The following is a 10,649-nucleotide window of genomic DNA, read 5'->3' as shown; positions in this document are numbered from 1 at the left end:
TCAGGAAGACCAAATCATTCCCTTTTTCCTTTGCAGCAGCTGACAATGTTTTGGAAGAGATGTAGTGTCCCCTCAGTCTCCCTCTCCTAAGGATGAAACCCCCTCAATCTTTCCTGGCACATCAAGTCTTCTAAACCTTTGATCAGTCTTACTGCTTTCCTTTTCATACTCAACCGTTGTCCAGCTCAGTCTTGAAGTACGCTGGCCAAAAGCAAGCGCTGTGCTCCTGTTTGCTGGCACAGAGCTGACTGCAAGGATTATGGCACTTGCCATAGTGGCAACAGTCCTGCACATACATTTGATGTGCCTTTTCTGCACCAGCATGGCATTGTTTATTCACGATCAGCTTGGGAGCCATCAAAATCTTTCATCCTTATTGATAAATCAACTACACACATAGTTGTTGTTCCCCAACCTGTTATAACTATATAATAACCTATATTAAAAGTTTATTACAATACATAAATCTATATTCAGCAGAGGGATAATGCACCGTCCCAGCTGAATGGCAAGCTGTTTGTCTGGGGTTTTTTTACTGCATCTCTAGCTTGCAAAGGTCATGCTGAATTCTAATCCTGGTGTGCTCACAGCCTTTTCCAACATGGTGTCAGATGCAAATTTAAACTGCATACTCACTCTTCCATCAGCTAGATCACATATAGAAACAAAAGACACGCACAAAAAAGAGCCCCCTCAGAACCTCACTCAAAAACATCCTTCTATCAGTTTTCCAACCAGTTTTGTACCCCAGTATTTTCATCCATGCCATCCATATAAGAGTGCATGTTAAACAGCTCCAAAATTCAAACCAATCTCAGGGCGCTGCCCTATTTTAGTGGGAAATTAGATTGGTATGAATCTCTTACATCGCAAAAAGATCTATGCTGCCTGTTACTCATCCCCTCAGTTCCTTCTAGGTGCTCACAGATTGTTTGTTCAGTTATTTGTTCCAGTGTTTTTCCAGGAACTGAAGCTAAACTGACAGGTCTATAAATCTAGACCTGCTTGTTAGCACCACTTTTGTACCGATGAGCGCAAACCTGTGCACAGCTCTCCTGGGCTCTGCTCCAACAGACCACTTTAGCACACATTTAATTGAAAGAGTGACATCTGTGGCTATAGAGGGGATGAGTCACATGCTTAATGTTACACATGTCTTTGGATGTTTTTCTAGTTCCTAAGAATGGATACATTAAAAAAAAAAAAAGGCATAACAAAGATGTGTTTTTATACAATGCTTGTGACTTTAAGAATGCAAATGCCAACAAATATTAAATATCAGTCTCCATGGATGAGTGAAAAGCAGGAATCACACTCTGTTAACCCTGTGGTCATCTCTGCTATGATGACTTCTTTTGCTATTGTGCTGCTTTATTATCCAGTTTTGTTAGATCTTTCTTAAATCTTCCTTAATACCTGTTACATTATACCTCCAGCAAGTTTTTCAGCCTTATTAGTCCTTTCTTCTAGACAGTTAATGAATTGATTAGACGTCACTTAGTCTGTCATGAACTGCCATTGACACCTCTCATAGCAGCTTTCTGTGCATTTCAAGTGTATTTTTATGCTTCTGAAAGACAGAGTACTGACAGCTCTGGAGAGCTAGACTAATCTCACTCCTAGGTCAACTCTGCCCAGATCAGTTCAAACCCACAAAGCTATTAAACTGCACACTTCCTCTCCCAACTTTACGATTACCTATAGCAATATCCCAGGAGGAAGCAGCATATTGAAAATGGTCCAACATACGATGGGGTCAGCACACAATGGTGGGGCTCAATAGGAGACTTCTACTGCTCTCTGTGCTCTCCTCTAACTTCAGGAAGCCTTTCCTGATCTCCACGTCAGACATGTAGCTTAAACGCAGCCCTGGATCTGACTGATACTGCTTTATCAAATGAACCATTTACACCTGTTGAGTTGCCTGTGGGCTTGACTCTCCACACTGATAGTCACTCAACTCTACTCCATGGGACTGCCAGTCCACTGGCTAATTGCCATTTGAACAGAGTAACCTGGCTAATCAGGTGCTGAGCCTCAGCACCTAACACCCCTCTATGCCTCGCTGTGCTCGGTTTCCCCTGTTTCTATCACTGCTTGTTGCTTGCTTCTGAGCCCATGATGGATGGTGGCCAGGCTTTCTTCCATACCTCTTCTAGCTAATTCCTTCATTCTCTCCACACAAGTCATTTCCTCAGACTAGCAAAGGGACCTCAAAGCACGCTGCTTATCCCAGACTAAATTTAGCTTATGCATACAGAATTGGGGAGGAATTCCAGCTACCAGAGCTCTCTTGCAAGTTAATTATTCTTCAAAGAAGTTTTAGGCAGTCCCAGGGAGCATCTAACTATTGATTTTCTACTCTGTTTAATTTCCCTGCAAAATGTAATCATTCTCCTCCTGTCTCGCACTGTCACTTGTCTCTCAGAACAACCTGGGAACAATAAAAGAATGGAATAGAAGGCACCAAGAAGGGCACTATCAAAAAAAAAATAATAAAAAAAAACAAACTCTGTACAAGCAGAGTCTGTAAAAGCAAACCCAAGAAATGTATGTAGACACTGTTTAATATTCATCAGCCAGTGTACTGCATAAGTGAAACCCAAATGTAACTGTTATGAAAATTCAGGCTAGAAGGAAATCAAGTGGAGACAGCATTCTAGGGTCTTGGCATTTCAGAGTTTCTCATTTCTGGATTTCTAGCATAAACGTACCACAGAGGGAAATGTTATTGAATATATTGGTTGCTTACAAATGGCTACATTCATATATAAATTCACTCCTTAAAAAAAAAAAGGAGTTGGCAATAAGATACTCCAAGGAACTGGCCTAGTATAAATCTTATTGCTAACACATGATTTTATGGAACAACAACAACAAAATAAAATCGGAATTGTGACCAGCAAATCTAAAAACCCTGTTGTGCAATATTAAACTGGCTTTTTTTTCTTCAGCTCCCTGTGCAACAAAGCACTTGATGCATGATTAACTTCATGAACATTCAGAATGACTTTTGACTTCAAAAATTTAGCACCTTTAAATTTACCTGCATTCTGAATACTGAGTATTTAAGCAGATGCTGACTTCTATGCTGGTGCTTACTTCCTCTGTGTTTGCTACAAAATCCAGCCTACTTAAGGATACCATCGAACAATTCTTCAACTCTGCCAAGTGAATCTGCCTGCTGAGGGACGGGCCGTCTCTAGAGGGGCTAGAACCACTTTTATTATAATCACACAACACAGCAAGGAAGATAGGGGCTTGTTAGGAGAGACCAGGGGAAGTAGGTTGGGCATAGAGCAGTACTGCTTTGCCCACGTCCGTGCTGACAAAACTCTGTGATGTAACTTAAAGTCACTCTCTGAGTATTTTTCATCAGGAAAGGGCTGCACAAAGCCAGCTCAAGAAGCTGCATTTGGGTCTCTGTTGACCTCTGCCAAGTTTCTGCTCTTCCCTTGTAGTACAGGCGTGACAGGGTAAAGAACTGATTTTGATTTCTTCCATGTCTAGGATTAAAACCCTGCAGGGGTAGGGACAAATGTTGGTTCTGAGGCTGTACTGTCCAAACTTGAGCCTGGTTTAATCAGATTTTGCCAGCCCCTTTCCTTTAGATGTCAAATGACAGTTCAGGAGGGGAAATGAAATGGTTTGGAAAGCAGAACACAAAATTACAGTTCATGGTAGGGTTTTTTTCTCATTTTCTTCAGAAATTTTCAAGTCCTTCCTATTTCCCTTAGGAAAATAAATACCTATCAGAAGGTATTTAATGAAAGAAAGGAAAAAGCTATTATTGACTTAAAGAAAAAAAGTAGCTGAGAAAATTTAGGTAAACTGTGTCCTGCTGCTGCTGCCAGGCAGAGAAGTTGGCACTCAGAAGACAGCTCCTTTTGTATGTCAACACTTAGCTATGCATCCTGGCATTCATTATTTAACAGCCTCCATGTGACATATAGCTTTCAGAAACATGATATTTTTCAGCAAGCCAGATAAGAACTCCGCTTCAAAACATTCCCATTGCTAACTGAGCAATGGCTTCGATTCTCACTGATCTGAAACATGACTGTGTGGACATCCCTGTGCACTGTCAGAGCAATGCCAGTGGGCTCTGCTAGAAAGGAAGCTGGTTTCAGAGATAGAAACATCATCTCAGAACTGAGCCATTCTGTGGCATGTTGTCTGAATTTGAGTCAAATTCCTGTTCCCTGTTCTTCTGGCACCCTTGGAAATCTGCCAAAAATAAAAAACAAATGCCAGAGGAAGGGAATGGCCAAAATCCACATGCAAATTTTATAATTAAAACCTTAAATCCGAACTTCCAAATCCAAGTGCTTAAAGTTATGTTTTGACATCCCCGTAAGGAGCAATAAAAATGACCCAGTTTAGAGTGGCTCTGAGCAGCTGGAGTCCTGTCAGTAGGCCTTGAACATTCACTGCGCTGCTCCAAAGCCTCTCCTTTTCATTTGGGGGCCTGTTCAAAAAGTGGGCATTTGCATGATGGCAAGAAGAAGGCAGAAGGACCTAAGCAGAACCCAGCACTTTAGGATTTAAAATACACCTGTTTTCACTTTCCCAGCATTAAGAGGACTTTATTCTGTACCTTTGGGCACCTGCATGCCAGGAGATGAGGGCAAGATGCACAGATGCTGCAAGCCAAAGGAGAAGATAAGCTGGGAAGAATCCAAGCTTCACCCAGGAGCAGAGTGACATTTCAGTACATTGTGCTTGGGAGGGTGCCAGTCCAAATGATCTCCTACGCACTGCCTAGGCTGGAAAGATGAGCCCCCATATTTCTATAATAGTGCAGTTCCAGTTTCTTACCAGTGATGCAACCATTAGAGGAGGCAAAGATCTTGAGTCAGGGAAACTGCTCAGCTGAGGGGTATGGGTAAACACACAGCTTCTGAAAAATGGGTCCTGTATTTTCTCATAAAAGTAGGACTATATGAGGAGGCAGGGAAAAGGGGTTAGAAACTGCCTTGAAGAATAACATTTACATCCTGTTACCTACAAAAACCTGGTCCTGCCAACCATATACTCCCCCTCTGGGCCCAGAAGCTGGCCTTGTGTGCTGTCTCGCTTACTGAAGGGCCTTACCAAGAAGGTAACCCTGTGCAGTTGCTCAGAGACAGCATGCTTGACAGCACTTCTAGCAGCTGGAGATTGAACTATATCAGAGAAGCAAAGCCTTTTTTCCTGTGGGCTTTTACATTCCAGGAGGAAACCAGACCTATTGATTAATGCCTCTGCGTAATGTGAGGTTTGGGACCAGGTGCAGGTGGGTGAGTAGTAGTTGCTCGCTCTCGAATCATTCTCTGCAGGGCTCAAATTGCATCAGTGGGCTTAGCAGCAAATTTCAGTATCTGTTTCTTCTATTAAAAGCCCTTCCACTGTCTACAATACCTCTCCCTCTCTTGCACCCCTCCAACTCTACCACGGAGTTGACTATTGATTTCTATTTTAAAAAATGCAAACCTTCCCGTATTTCCATCCTCTGGGCTTTTTTTTTTTTTTTTTTTTTTGGGGGGGGGGGGGGGGGGAGGAGGTATTAAGCTTGTCCTGCACATGGGGCAACTCAGACTTGTAAGCAAAGCAACGAGGCTTCTCTGTCACACTCTCTGATTTGCTCTGAGCCCTTAGGCTACTTCTCCTCCACTTCCTTACCCATCCTTGTGCCCTCACTACCAGCTGGCACACTGCTAAGGAGAGGCAAATGATACTCAATACAAAATCACAGAGTAATTTCCACAGAGCTATTTCTAGTAGAAAACAGTGTCTAGACTCCTCCGGTTCAGACCAACTGGCAAATTACGTGCCATGTTCTGGGTTGTCCTTGAACAATCGAGCACAAGGGCAATAGGACCTTAAAGCACCAGACCTCTGATTTATGCCCTTAGCTAGTAAGCAATGACAGTAAAACTATCCACACCTTCACCTGTACCAGCATTAAGTCCTTAGGACACCATTTTGCAGGCTGACAGACCTGTATGCTTATCCAGCAGGCTGATGGCTGTGGCTGGTCATCACCTAAAAGCACAATCTGCCATTCACGTGAATGTTACTTTACTCGAGAAAGATGTAGCCATCTGGGGTTATTCGGTTGCTAGCCTCACCTAGGTCTTTGACCAGGATGAACAAACATATGTCCTTCTGAAGCCTGTAAGTTGATGGCACCAAGGAGCAGAGAAGAGAGACAGTGCTTTATGCTAAGTCAGAGAAAGAGCAGCACCCTCCTGTGCTCATGCATATTTATTGCACTGCAAACTCAGAGGTCTTTTGCCAATAATCAGCACAAATTATTTTTTTGCTGTCTGCCTCCTAGGTCTCTTTCATTGCATCCCCCCTCCAGACTGTTATCAGGGATGTAACCTTTCTGCTATACCTCTAAAACATCCCAACTTGCCTGGTTTCTCTGTGGCATTTCCATGCTTGTCAGCATCTGACCTGCTTCCCCCCCATCAGATCCTGCAGCACAGGTGAGAGCTGGCACATCTGCACGGCATTATCCGAATGCTTAAATCTTGTGCAGAGTGTGCTGGCCAGGGCTGCAGAGCAGAGGCCACTTTTGCCTGCAGAGGGAAGGTGGCACATGTACAGGGTAATGCTCTTTTCCTGCAGGTATAAACAAGGCCCATTTTTCTACTGCACAGGCTGCCATCTCGTGGGCATCGTCTGGCATATGCATTTTCCTGGAAGTAGCAACTCCCAAGTGCACATAACAAGGCACTGTCAATATTCTGCTCTGTTGATCTAAGCAGACCACAAACCTTCAGTTCCCTGGCTTTGGAAGATTATAGAGGAGCAGAGATGATGGAGTTGTTCAGCTTGTAACATGGTTGCTGGGATAGATTTTCCATAAAAATAAGAGCTTTAACAGGCAAATCTATAGGTGCCAGTGCCGAATACTAAGGTTAGAAACAGCAAGCTCAGCATACTTCTTACACAAAAGCTAAAACCCCACTGCCTATGTTACTGTATGAGCTCCAGGCTACTGCTGTTCCGTCATTGCATCGATAGAGTGCAATCAGGCATCCAAAAGTAACGGAAATCTTTGTATTGACTTCAGAAAGTTTTGGCTCTAGTTCAGGTTTGAAACAATCAGAGCTAGCTTAAAAATTGCTGATGGACCCTGGTGCTTTCATGAGAACCCTGTCCTTACAGGGGTAAGCTATGCCCTCGGAAAGGAGGGAAGGTCCTGGTATTTTATTACCAATCTTTTAGAATTTAGCAACTTGAGTCAGATTTCACGTTTCCACCTCTTGCATTTTGAGAATTTGCAGTCAAATCAATGTAAATGTGTTCTCTGCTTTTTCAGGCACTTATTATACAATATTAATCAAAATTACTGAAAGTTAATTCTGAGCAGATTTGGAGTGGGATATTTAGGGCTTGGATAAAATTCTTCTAAAATTTGCTAATGCTTATGCTGGATCAGTTTATCACCATTGAACTGATTTTGTACCTACTTTGACGGCACTGGAATTTCCCAACAGTCCAACAGTAAGGGCTTTTCATCATACGGAGATGCTCAGGAAGAGCCACTGTGTTTAAACATATGCTCTGTCTCAAACTGAATTAACTTTTAACCAGAGATAAATCCTAATCTCATAATGTTGTGCCTCTTTTTCAGTAACCCTCAGGTTCAAAACAGTCTACCTGATGAATCTAACTACATCCGCATTGCATGGCTAAGGTGAAAAGAAAACCACTTTGATTTCAGCACTGTCTAGCTCTGGTCACCAGGAAGAAAAGGAAACTTGATCTCCCCCCATCCTTATCCTCCACCTCCACTTGAAGCTCTCAATTTGCTACACTGCAGTAATTCTTCCATGATAGAAATAGGTGTTAGTCTGTGTGGAGAAGCAGTCTAAGCATTTTTACTCCCTTTAGGTCATTTTCCGGTACATTTTCAAGTCAGAATCATCCAACATTTGTCTTGCAAGTTAGAAATGAGACAAAACAGTGTTTAATTTTTTTTGTTTGTTTCTGGAATATAGTAATTGGAAGGTATAGGGTGGCTTTTCACTTTCCACACTGCCCATGCACAAGGATACACTAGCTGAACCGTGACATATCTGTCCCTGAGCCAGGGGTGTTGCAGTTTAAAGAGGATCAGTCACTTCAGGTTAGAGGAGAAGGTGGATTTTCCTGCTTCTAAGAGAATTTCCCTCCCATCTCCCTTTGTTTGTTTGCTACTACTCCAATACTGCCAGAAAGGACTTAATCCTAGGGATTTCATAAAATAACTTCTGACAAATGGGAGACTTCATCTCTGGAATAGACTGGACATTGTACACAGTGACAAGTATTTGAAAATATTTCACAGGTAGAGATATTCCTGCCTTGCCCTTTAAAAGGAAGCCATCTCCCTTTTATGACACACTGAGCAATACACGTGGCATCCTAAATCTGTTTTGTCAACTGAGTTCAGGGTTTTTAAAAATATGCAATAAGATTTTAATACAGCTCATCACATTATACAGAACCAGACATCCTGCTTAGTCTTCAAAGACTTGATATTCCCCATGCACAGCCCACGTGCAACTGCTCCTAATTACATGCAATGACAACCTTCAGTTGGCTCCCTTCCTTTGACACCACAGCAGAGCATTCACTGGCTGAGTCCTGAACTAGGATGCACAGCTTGCCAGGTCTAAAAACTGCAAGCATTTCTGTTCAGAATGTCTTTGGCTGTCTAACTGCACCAAAAAATATACTATTTTAATTTTCTTCCTGGAAAGCTAGTTTTCCCAGTCCTGAAATGCTTGCTTGCAGAAGCAGATTCGATTTCAGCTTTTTGGATAGCTGCAGCAAGCAGTGTCATTTGCGTGTTAGCATTAGAAGGCAGGAATGTATTTTGCTGAAATTCTATCCAGATGGGCTGGTCAAGATGAGTTTCATGTTTCTTTCTGTTAGATAAGCATCATTTTCACTGTACCAGTATTAAAAAGTCCTAGCTAAGGTCAGCAGCATGCTGTGCTATTCACTGTACAATAGCAAGAGGCAAGCTAAATGGTCTGGGGTCTGAGCCAACAAGACACAATGGATGGCAAACTTTTTGCAAACTTTTGCAAAAAGCGAACTTTTCACACTGTGAAACATACTGGGTGACCTAGAGAAAAGGTTTAAGCATAAGTTTCACAGGTTGCTGTTCCCAGAAAGGCTCTCAGGAAAAGTGGAAGATCCCTGGGCATGTTCTAGGTGCAGACTTGTTCATATGCTCATCATTACCAGCCTCCTCACCTCCTTCCTGAAAATCCAGACTTTTGCTTAAACTTGCTACAGGAAAACCACAGCTGACTTGAATGACATATGAGGTATGTTGACATACATGTATGTATGTGAGTTAGGAATGGAATAATGTAAACCCAGAGGAAAATCATTCCAACAAATAGAGAAATTCTACTGCACATAGTCTGCACTGTAGACCCAAGTGGCCTCATTTTCTGGACTAGGTAGTCATGAAGTTGTTTCTAACTGTGAAGGACACAGTTCTAATGCATAACTTTCAAGCTAAATTATTCTGTTGCTCTGACAACATACTGCTCCTCTTCTCAGATGGGACTGTGCCACATTTGTGTGCCATATTTTTAATATCTTTTGAAGTTTATTTGGAATAGAGACAGCATAAGATTCAGAGGTTAGTTGGGTCACCTTTTATTCTTCGGGAGAATGGTTTTGTCACTGCCTGTGATCTTCGTATTATTAACGGGACACGAAAGCTGAGAGAGTAGAGACTAGCAGACGCGGAGGAGAGGTGGGTAGGAGGCATGGAGGAGGTGAATCTGGAATCCCTGCCTATCTTTTTATGCTGGAGGGAATGAGACAGGGAAGCTGGCTGGAGGACAGGCTGTTATCAACTCTCATGATTTCGAGGGTTGCATAATATTTTTTAAATGTAAAGACAAAGCTTTGTGACTCATGTAGTTGCAGAAGACTGAGTGATCTTTTGAAGGGTAAAAAAGGGCAGTATCTCCCCGTGTGATGGAGCATGATCAAATAAATCCTACTCAGGACAAGTATCTGGGTATCTTCTTTTGGGTTTAACCATTCCACTTCCTACTTTGTCTCCCAGCAGCAAAGCATAACCTCCTTTTCCAAGCCACTTGAGGCTTTAAGTCCTATTATGCAATGCCTACAGGAGACCTGAGCAGTGCAGAAGAGAGGGCACTGAAGAATTTAAAGCTAAAGTAAATCTAGACAGATGGGCAGCTGACAAGAGTAAAGACACATGAATGCCTCAGCCCATGGAAAAGAGATTTTAAACAATAATTATTCCCTTTCTCCTTAGAATGTCATTCAAAACACTCTATGTCAGTGCAAAGGGATCCCCACACAAGTGTGAAACATAGCTGATTCCAGGGACCAGTGCCATTTCTGGACACTCGTGGGCAGCAGGGTACCACCGGTTCTGAAACCCCTCTGCCACAACCAGATACAAGGGCTATTTAAGACAAACTACTAAATGTGCACAAGGCTGACTGTGGAGCTACAGTGATGCAGGTTAAGCAAATATTTAGGACCACCCTTGTGCATATTAAGTCCTGCTGCTTCCTCTGCTGCTGTGTATATGTCAATGAATGACTCTGGCCCCTTTGTATTTTTCACAAGCCAACTTTAAATCGCAATTAATAAAGGCATCTGGTTCTTTC

The sequence above is a fragment of the Aquila chrysaetos genome, chromosome 8 (genome assembly GCF_900496995.4).
Source record: "Aquila chrysaetos chrysaetos chromosome 8, bAquChr1.4, whole genome shotgun sequence".
In the NCBI taxonomy this organism is placed as follows: Eukaryota; Metazoa; Chordata; class Aves; order Accipitriformes; family Accipitridae; genus Aquila; species Aquila chrysaetos.
The sequence above is the reverse complement of the archived record's forward strand: the minus strand, read 5'-3'. Positions refer to the sequence as shown.